Source organism: Macrobrachium nipponense, chromosome 25 (assembly GCF_015104395.2).
Source record: "Macrobrachium nipponense isolate FS-2020 chromosome 25, ASM1510439v2, whole genome shotgun sequence".
NCBI classification, from domain to species: domain Eukaryota; kingdom Metazoa; phylum Arthropoda; class Malacostraca; order Decapoda; family Palaemonidae; genus Macrobrachium; species Macrobrachium nipponense.
Genome location: NC_087214.1, coordinates 10059267 through 10069462, shown reverse-complemented (window position 1 = coordinate 10069462; position 10196 = coordinate 10059267).

Here is a 10196-nt window from a genome sequence, read left to right as displayed (position 1 = left end):
GATGCACGAATTCGAAACGACTCGAAACCAGGTCTTTCCATTGACGGAGATTGATGATAGTTTTCGTCTCACTTGCAGTATCAAAAATTAATGGTGATGTTAAATAACTTATTTATCTTCTTTTATTCTGGTTCATTATCCATCAACGCTCAAAGAGAGAGAGAGAGAGAGAGAGTGCTTGAACGTTCGCTCGTCCCAGCTCGCCAATTCCATCCACTTCGCAGGAGACTTCATAGTACAGATATATTCATTCCCAAGAGATCATTTCAAATACAGCTAGAAGTCCAACATTTAAAAGCAACCCCCCCCCCCTCCCCAGGGCTTTCCTCTAATGCATCAGTATACTTCGTACATGTGAACATAGGCTTGAAAGATTATTATATACGGTTTAATATGACGTTGAATACAAATACTTTTTTACCCTTATATGCGACGTCACTACGTACACTCCTCCATCTGTCCCTTTCACTTTCAATAATCTGGGCTCGAGTTTCTATTGGCTGATTGGACTCGACGCTGCTCTCATCTTTTATCTTAAGAATAAAAAAAGATTACATTGCGTTTATTAAATGACATGGCAGTCACCGTCATGATAACGATTTTCTGTCCTCCCTTGTTTCCCCAATAACCAGCCCCTTCGCCCTTCCCCCTCCATCCTTCCGAGCAAGGTTTTGGCTTTCTTAGATATGCAGAAATTATGATTCAGTACTTCCCTGAACAATCTACTAGTAGCCAGGAAATGAGGTGTTGACGATACCTATACAGTGGAAAGATGAATCCATGCATTGACATATGCCCCCACCTTAATTGGTATAAAAAATAGGTGGCTAATTGTTTTACCAATTACCAAATGATTTAAACGTTAATTGTACTTTTGGAGGATGCAGAATCACAATTCCCTCTGTGACAAAGGTCGAAAAGCGTCTTCTTTATTCATTTGATTAACTTTGCAAAACTGCAACAGGGCCATTTCACTGACGCGCAAAAATCGCCAAATATTGAATCAAAATATACAAAGGGTAGTTATCACGACATGTACGACATCAACTAATATATAAAAACAGTCATTCTAACCCTTTCACTGGACGGAAATGACATCAGACTGAATAACGAGAATTATATAGTAATATCTGTCCATAATCACAAAAGTTAAGTTGTGCTGACGAATAATTTTTTTTATCTTTTATTATGAAAATATAACTAAATTCTCTACATTATTTACACAGTACTTATCTTATCATATATATAGAAGGATAAAAAAAAAAAAAATAAATAAAAGTACAAATATACTTTTGTTACAAAATGATACTGCGTGTAATCTATATTTTATATAAAAAAAATCTCAGTAAATCAAATTTCCTTTTAAAAACCATCATCATATCCCAGTTATTGTTAAAGATTGGTATCAATGAGGTTAAAAACTACAACTCAACCGTTAGCCACCCGCCACCCAGCGACCCCCACCCCCGCCCCCGCTCCCCTCAAACCCCTCGACAGGAATGAAGGAAAAATACAAACACCCTCCCTGGTGGAAGTCCTATACAGAATATAATTCCTTCACAGACAATATGGAGCAGCCTAGGCAACCTGTTTGAGAGAGAGAGAGAGAGATGATGAGAGAGAGAGAGAGAGAGAGAACTGACCGTTCTCACGCTGACTAGATAACCTCATGAAAGCATTACTTTACAACGTGAAGGGGGGAGGGGGGAAGGTGAGGAGGGATGGGTGTGTGCGTGCAGTTGGACACAGGTTTCCCTGGTACACGGTCTTGCGAGACTTCGAAAAATTACATGGTAACAGTGTTTACTGAGGGAGATGGGGGGGAGAACCCCTTCTCTGCTGACAAGAGTTCCACCAATAAGTTCTGGAGTTCGTTTGGTGGGCGGAGTTATTAGGAATGGTTGGAGAAAGACACACACACACACACACACGGAGTAAAAAAATCTGAGCAGTTTATATCGTTGTAATGAAGATTGTTGTCTCACTTGTAATATAAGTTTGTTTATTAAGGTTCCATTTAACTTTCGGCCAAGACGTTATCTTACAACCGTGTCTATTATTATATATCGGTCATATTCATTACACAATACTTAAAATTGATCAACATTTTAAAGTTATATTGGTATTGCCGAAAATCACGAACATCATAACAGGATATTTTAACCTTATCACGTAAGCCAAGTTTACAGCATTGGTTGCAGTGCGTTTCCTCTCTCTCTCTCTCTCTCTCTCTCTCATATACTAGCTAACTTATACATCTCTTTCTCTCAGCTATACTAGCTAACTTATATATCTCTTTCTCTCAGCTATACTAGCTAACTTAGTGATAAGAAAAACCCCTGCGCTCAGTATGCAGTTATGATATGTCATTAGTGTATTCAGGAGAGGATCAGTGACCCAATAATATCGAAGAATGCCCTTCCTGACAATACCCATAATCATAACCAAAGCAAAGAAATTTCTCATCTCTGATACTGTAATGTCATAAACTCTTGTTCCCTTGAGTGTTCGCTTGATATATTACCCCATTTCATAACATGAAATTAACGATTGGATATCTCTACAGTCAGTTCCATTATAGAATTATTAAAAATAGAATAAAAAAACTTTATTCCTGATATACTATCATCAAAATCGAAGGTGTGCGGCAAAAAATTATCGCCACTAATCCTTTGCCACACAGGATTAGCTGGTTTGACGTTTCTGACAACCTCCTAGGCCACCCTTACCTCCCCACCCCCGCGCAGTTCATACAAATGGAAGACGAGCAGTGCAAACGGCCAGAAAGACCTCTAATAAGGCACTAAGTAGTACAGAACCAATATTAATACAATAAGCTATGAAGGCGCACAAAATTAAAAACTTAAGAACGTCACATGACGTAAACAACATGCGTGAGACGACTTCTGCAACACGTCATATGACGTGGTTGACATTTTAAGGGTTAACTGTTGTTTTTTCTAAAATTATGTATGCAGATATATTATAGACTATATATTTCGTTGACCTCAGGTGACAGGTGAAGTCATTTGGGCTTTCCTTATAGTGGCTGACATAAAGTGAGTATAATCTACTGAATTGACAGTTACCTTTTAAAATGTCCCACAGAGCATATGACCCCTATACTCAGAAACGTCAACGACGGCCAAAAAATATGCCACATTTCTACTCTTGTTCATATAACTTAGGTTTTACACCAAAGATACATTGAAAATATCAGTAGGATATAAAGCATTACATTTCAAATAATGGAAACTATTTTAATAGACTTCAAGAAGCTAATAAGCGAAAATAAGTGGCGAAGTATCATATCTGTATCGGCTACACCACAGAGAACAAAGTATACAGGTAAGGCCCCGTCCACACGGTCGAGCATTGGTCGACGAACTTTGTCTGATGTGATGTCAGAAGCGGAGAAACAGCGGGAAAAGTCAGAACTTTGCCGCATTTTCTCCGCTTCTGACGTCACATCGAACAAAGTTCGTCGAGCAAAGCTCGGCCGTGTGGACGGGCCTTTAATAAGGCAATTTACCAATACTGTTACCGACCTCACTGTATGATAACAGTGCTCACGAGTTTCGTTCTATAATTCAATGCTGTTAACAAGAAACGGTGATTAGGAAGACATCAAAAACATGTGGGGCCTGAGTAAGTAGGAAAGTTTACTGCAATACTCTCAATATTGTATGGGAGGCATTATGCATTTTTATTTACAGATACTTCGAACCTTATATCAAGAATATCATGGTTATAATAAAACTTGTTGTGAATTATGTTTATTAAAACATAATCAAATAACTAGTGAGAACAAAATGAGAACATTTTAGGTCCTATTACAAAAAATATAACATTTATATTATACAATCTAATACCTTGACCATCCACCCTCTCTCTCAGTCACTTCCCTCAATCTGTCGGGCATCGAATGAACAAGGTTGAAAATTTGCTGCGGCCTCGTCTACAAATTTTCCACTAAGAGTTGATGTGAGCCATGAGTTGCTGTGTTGTTCTCTCATGTTCCATTTTCCATGTGTTCACCATCTGGGCCCACACATGTTCAATCACATTCATATCTGCTCCTTTGCTCGGCCATTCAAGAAGAAGCAGGTTATCCTGTCTGGCAAACCACTCTTGAACAACGTGAGCAGTGTGAACAGGATGGGCCCTGGTGGGAAGGGAAAATTCCTTTCTCGTAACGAAGGCAAGAAGGAGGTTTGCAGCAGCTCAACATACTTAGCTGCTGTAAATCGTCCCTCGATACGGAACACATCACCCAAACCATGCAGACACATCCAGACCCATATGTTGCAGGTGACATGGCCAGATCGAACCACCTCAATGATGTTACGGGGTTCATATCTGAATGAGAGAAAAATATGGGGGTGTATAATATAAATCATATATATATATATATACTATATATATATACTATATATATATATATATATATATATATATATATATATATATATATATATTCATCTATATATATATATATATAAGTCATATCACATTTCCGTGATTCATATACATATATCGAGCTACAATGTGTAGTAGGAAAAGCTTCACTGACGTTCCTGGGTTTGAAAGGATCCATAGGTTCGCGCCCTGGTCCAGGCAAATCTATTATCGAGAAAAAATTCCCCTTCGGTTAAGCATATATGAAAATATATTAATTCCGAGGTAGAGCGAATTAGATATTAAAGGACATTGTAGCTCGATATATATATATATATATATATATATATATATATATATAATATATATATATATATATATATATACCTTTGGAGAATTTAAATTCTCAGTGATGAACACACTGAAAGAATGCTATTGTGTATTATTTATATAATGTATATATTTGAGGAAAAAGAGCAAATGATGCCACTGTCCCTTACCTAATATTTATCTCAGAAATAGCAGTCTTATTTATGTTAACTCCCTTTGTATATTTTGACAGTCCACTTCCGTGGAACAAAATCTGAAGATTAATAATTAATATAAAGAAGAATGCAATTGATAATTGATGCAAGTAACGATTTTCCTTATCATACCGAGTTCTATTTGTTCGCCAACAATGCAGCTTCCCATGCGATGTGGACGAGAAGCACTTCTCGTTAGTAAAGATGACCCTGCCAACCCCCCAAAAGTCCACACCCTTATCAGCATGATGTTGGGCAAACTCAAGCCTTCCCGCCTTATGTTCGCTCCGTCAAGAGCTCCTTCGTCGCTGGAGTTCTGTGATGGATCCCAGCAGCGTGGAGTCTGCGTCGTAATGTCATCAATGACACTTCTAATCCAAGGTCTTTAAGAATGGCCTCGGCGTTGGTTAAGGGTTGCTCTCGAGCGGCCCTGATAATGGCGTCATCCTCAGCTGGGGTGGTTTTCCGTGGACCACCTGGCCTAGCTAAGAGAACATATTATCTTAAATGTTTAACTTATAATTTATATAACATCGCAATCAATTCTAGATTCTTCGAATTTTGTACTCGATGGATTGATCATAATTTAGTAAACATGGCTGTATATTTTTGGTTTCAAAAGCATATCAAATAGAACGAGATTACATATATCCATAATATTCTCAATTTGGTTGGTGGTTATTAAAACTGTAAATCATTCCTGAGCCATCACTGAAATGACATTTAATAAATAAACTATAGCTATCAAAAGACACACAATGACTGTGACGGGGTGGGCACAAATAAAATGCTCTTATAGGCTTAATTTTACCGAGACAACTCAATCGACTATCTAACTTTGTTCATGGTTGAGGTCGGCAAGGGCCAACCACCCACCGGTGTGGAATTATGGAGGTGCACCTGAAATATTACTGTGGTGTTGGAATGGCTGTGGATATCTGTAGTCTAACCAAAATTATAATAGCGAGACGAAATACATTTAAGAAAGAAACTTTCATATCAAATAAGCAAGATTAAATAACCATGAACAATGTAACATATCCACCAATTATTCAGCATAAACAACTTACGCAAGTCGTTCAAGTTCCCACTCTCCTCCCACCTTCTTATCCACAACTGTACCGTGGTGGGGGACACACCAACATCACGTGCAATGGCTCGTATCGAGAAACCATTGTCGCATAAAGTGACAATTCGTCCTCGCAGCGAAAGAGTTGTGTCCCTTCGATTCATGGTGAGTGGTTATGAAGTCTAACCCATTTAAAAATCCTGCTGACGACCTTACCTCCGTTGGGATTCAGACTGTTTCGAGTCGAGTAAAACAATACCATGATTCATATATCATTATATCGTTCCTTGATTGTAGGATTAGCCAATAGGGATCATAATCACCATGGTATGAAATAAAGATACTACTGTTAAATATAATATGCTCACGTAATTATTGTTCCTGTTAATAATTACATTGAGAACTGAATACTCGTTGAGCACTGCTTCGTAAAAGTGTTCGCGAATTCTCTAACCTATTTCTCTGTAACTAAGATTCGTATAAGTACGAGATTTTGCTATAGTGTACTACACCAGTACCGTAATTTATAAGAGTATCATGAATCACAAATTATAAAGAATAGACACTTGTCCTGTACGAAGAGGCAAAAGGCTCGATTAGCCAGAAATGGATATGAACACAACAGTATAAAAAAAAAACTTCGCCTACCCTCTCAACTCCACCCCCCTTCCACTTCCTTCCCTCAATTCCTCACCACACCCCCTCCCTTCTCTCTCTCTCTCTCTCTGAATGTTACTTCAGTTTAAGTATATTTTGTACGATTTTTTTTTTATCTATCCATCTATCTAATCTAATAATAATAATTTACAATATTGTTTATATCCAACGATTCACTTGGTTGTTACGGTACGGTACGGCACGGTTGATATTTAGCCTATGTGTACGGTACGGAATTACGCAACGACAATTTTACCAAAGTACGGTACGGTATAGTTCAGGTACGGAAAAAATGTGCAAAAAACAAGGGAACAATATTAATTAATTATTAATAATAATAACCAGTTTTTTTACTATTATTCTTAGCATCAGCAGCAGCAGCAGTAGTAGTAGCTATTACTATTTTTATCTTAAGGTCAAATTGTTTTTTCTTTCTTTAGTGACTATTGACTTGGGTAAGGAGTAAATGATTATAATTATTAGTGAGAGATATCTGCATGTATGGTGGAGTAGTAGAAAGATAGATACTGTGATTGATGGTAAAGCTACTGTTATACTTGTGTTTGGTTACCTCTTTCGCAATCTTCATTTGGACTCAGGGCATCAGCCATATGCTTGTATTAGGGCTTGTTGCCTTGTATGATAAGGCGCCCTATGAGGTAATGTTAGACTTGCGATAATCTTACGCTAAGTCGGTTGGTATTGCACTTCCATCTTCTATGGAGTGTCTGGGGGTTTGTAGATCACTTACGAAGTCGGTATTATCTTGTTGGTTATTACGACGATGTGTTAAACTCATGTTGGTTCGGTGAGGAGGTTCTTGTAGAAAACACGAAATATAAAAATAGATATATTCTTCTGAAGTTTTACATGGTGAAGATCAGATATGATTGTACAAGTCTTCTAATAACGATAGCTTGATCGCTTCTGCCAATGATGATGGCTACTTCTGTTCTCTCTACATGATAAAGCTTAGGTAATGAGGTACAGGTCTTCTAATGACGATAGCTAACTCTCTTCTGCCTGTCTACCATCTCTGTTACAAGTTATGAAGGAACAGACAGTAGTTCGAACATATGAACATACATACAAATAACAGTTTCATACGAACACACAATCAAAATGAGACACGCTACAGATCACGTAGGCCGTTTGAATTATAGGTCGGGGTAGTTGTCTCAAGCAGGGAGCTTGGACTAATGTTTATAAACAATTGAATGACTACAGGTGACGGCATGTTATCTTAGCCTACATACTTATTGTATACGTCATCTTTAGCGTCTCTAGTCTGATCACATTCCTGCAAGCAATCTTTTATATATATGGACTAACATTCCATATTATTATTATGTAAACACTTACACTTGTATTACGAAGGTGAAGAAGAGATGGCCGCCTAGGAACATAACTGTCGGCATGGTAGCAGAAATCCGTTTGTCACGCAACTTTTCAACTTTTTTTTTTTTTTTTTTTTTAGCAAAGAGAGAGCCGCAAATTGCCTACAGATTAGTTTGAATAGGTAACTGGTTATAGTTGCTCTATGTGTTACAAATAAAAATTGAGCATTTTTTACCGGACATTTCATTTGAGTAAAGCCTTGATTATACCGAAAAATAAAAAAATATAGCAAAATCTCGTACTGATACCAGTCTTCATTACAGTGTTATTGACCAAAAACTTGACTGCACTGTCTGTGAAACCCGCAGTAAGAGAGCTTTACCAATTACAAATAAACATTACCTTTTATCTGAAATGTTTTTAATTATACGTTTTGAAGTTAACTGGAATTGTGGTTGTTTTTTATTTATACTTAATGGTAATTGTAATTGTAACTGAAAAGTTCAAATAATTAAGTACTTTATTTGAAATTGTTATCCTAGAGCAGCCCTCTTACTTTTCGAGAACTCATCTTAACCAAATGCAACAGAGAGATGTTTTGAATCGCTACCCAATTTATTTATTATATTATTAAGGGAGAATCTTAACAAGCCAGCTACCAATTCTAAAAATTTTTTTATTCCATTTATTTCCTTTTTTGTGCAAAAAGTTTTGTGAAATTTTTTTTCCAATATTTAAGTTTTGTATTTCAGTATTATTGAAGTTGTAATTGTAATTCGATAACAGGTCAGGTAATTATGATTCTAATTGTAATAGACATAAAGCCAACGTAATTACCCTAACCAGCTTCTATTACATAAGATATGCGACAGTAGCTATTTCATACGAAATGGATGAGCATAAAAATAATGGGAACATTCTATGCATAAATGGGAGAAAAACAAAAACTGATTAGAAATTCAGTGATTTTTCCACTACACTTCGGCTTCTCTCGGGGCACCTGTGAATTGTTCAATCTTTAATAAATCGACTTTATCTTTCTCGGGATCTATGTGGTTCTGCACCCTTATTTGGCCAGGCAACCAATTCAAATCGTCTCGACCTTGAAACCATTCCTGGACTATTCTGACCGTATGGATGGGGCAGCCGTCATGAATGAAAATGACAGGACTAGGTGGAAAGGGATAATTCCGCTGTTGAAGTGGAAGGGGAGGAAGAAATCCTGAAGAATTTTAACGTATTTTTCACTGGTGAAACCCTTCAGTCTTGGTGATATCACATATACCATGTAAGGAAATCCAGGCCCACACGTTTACGGTTACAAGCCACTCCTGGCCACTTCGTAAATGTTTCCTCGGTGGTATCTGAAGGAAAACAATCTAAATTTTTTACAATTTACGCGTTGCTTTCCGTAACAAGGAAAATAATGATATATCGTTTGGGGAAATGTAATGCTAAGTAACAACCCCTGCAATAAAATAATGTTTATTCATTTATGAGGATTAATACTTATTACAAGTTTGCCTCCTCCAACCTCTTATACACTAAAACAGCTCGAAAGCTGATTAGTGGAATTCACATTAAGAGAGGAACAGCACCACCTTTAGTAAACAGTGTTTCAAACAGACAATTAACAATTTATCATTATGAAGACATACAGAATTTTAAACGTTATCAATGACAGTAATGACCTGAGATGTTGCAATGCCAGTAACAGCCAATCAATCAATCAGTCCCAGTAATCGTGTGATTTAATATATCACTTTGTTCGGTGATAACGATATCACTGCTACAGCACCTCTATTACACGCTTACAAGTTTGTCACCCAATCATGGCTAGACTGAGGTGTTGTATAAATTTTGATAGGGCTTCTGTCCTCTGTTAGTAGTATTCGTTATAGTCTCCAAATGAACAGCAACATATTGTTCTCCGGGCGCAGATCGTCGCTCTACGAGAAAGTGGGCTTTCAATAGATGCTGTTGCACAGCGTCTTGACGTCTCCCCTACAACAGTAAATAAATGGAAAAGGAGGCAAGCTTCGACTGGGAAATTGACCGACTTTGGATAGCATTTATTTATTTCATTTATTTATTAATTTTTTCAACTATAAACCTTATAAACCCGTGAAATTATGAAACCTAAATTACAGTTGCCTTGGTCCTGTTGAACTCTAATAGTGATTCTTTCTCTTTACTTCCCAGAATACCAA